This window comes from Phoca vitulina, unplaced genomic scaffold (assembly GCF_004348235.1).
Source record: "Phoca vitulina isolate PV1807 unplaced genomic scaffold, GSC_HSeal_1.0 scaffold87, whole genome shotgun sequence".
Taxonomy (NCBI): domain Eukaryota; kingdom Metazoa; phylum Chordata; class Mammalia; order Carnivora; family Phocidae; genus Phoca; species Phoca vitulina.
The window spans coordinates 3,152,589-3,153,659 of NW_022589790.1; positions in this window are offsets into that span (position 1 = coordinate 3,152,589).

Genomic DNA, 1,071 nt, shown 5'->3' on the forward strand with positions numbered 1-1,071 from the left:
ATATATATATATATATATATATATATATATATATATATATATATATAAAATAAGGGTAACTACTATGAAGGGATAGAATATGACTCTAAAAATGAAAAATAAAAAAAAAGATTAAAGAAGGGATTGATAAGATGTTGGTTGAAAAAGGGAAAAAGAAAAGTTAAGGAAAAAGAAAATAAAGTTAAAAAAATTAACTTTGAAAGAGTAAAGAATCATGGGGAAAAAGCCATGAATTCTATGTGCAGTATTCCCCTAGCGCTGGAGTTCTCATTGATTGGTAAACTTGGTCTTGGCTAGATGTTCTTGGTGATCTTCTGGAGGAGGGGCCTGTTGCAGTGGTTCTCAGATGTCTTTGCTGGAGGCGGAATTGTCCCGCCCTTGCTGGAGCCGGGCTAAGTAATCTGCTCGAGTTTGCTCTTGGGAGCTTTGGTTCCCCGCAAGCTTTCCATACAGCTTTGAAGGATCAGAGTGAAAATGGCAGCCTCCCAATCTCCACCCAGAGGAGCTGAGAACTCGGTGCCCCACTCCTCAGTAAGCTCCCAGAGAGAAAAGCAGTCAATCACTCCCATCTCCCCTGACTCCGGCCACACTCCGTTCTCACCGGCCTGTGACCCAGCATTTCTATCTCTGGCACATGACCCCATTTGGAGTCTCCAAACCCAGCAGATTCCTGTGCTCCCATGCTGCTCCTCCTGGGGGAGGAAGGGGAGTCTCTCCGGATCTGCTGCTTGTTGGGTCCCTGCTGGAAGAGCAGTGGCCTGACTGTCCCGCAGATCACGGTTTATGGCAACCCCGAGCTGAGAGCCCACTCCTCAGCTCTGTCTCTGCAGCCAGCTTCCCCGCTCCGATACCTGGGAGCTCTGCCACACTCAGGCACCCCCCGGTCTTTCTATGACCCTGAGGGTCCTGAGACCACACTGTCCCAGTGAGGGTTCCACCCCCCACTTAATCACTGGAGCAAAATCCCTCAGCAGAGCAGCCTTCTAAAATTTCTGATTTTGTGTTCCGCTGCTCTATCACTTGCCAGTAGCGGCCGATGGAGGTCCCCTCCCCTGCCGTCTATCCTCCTGA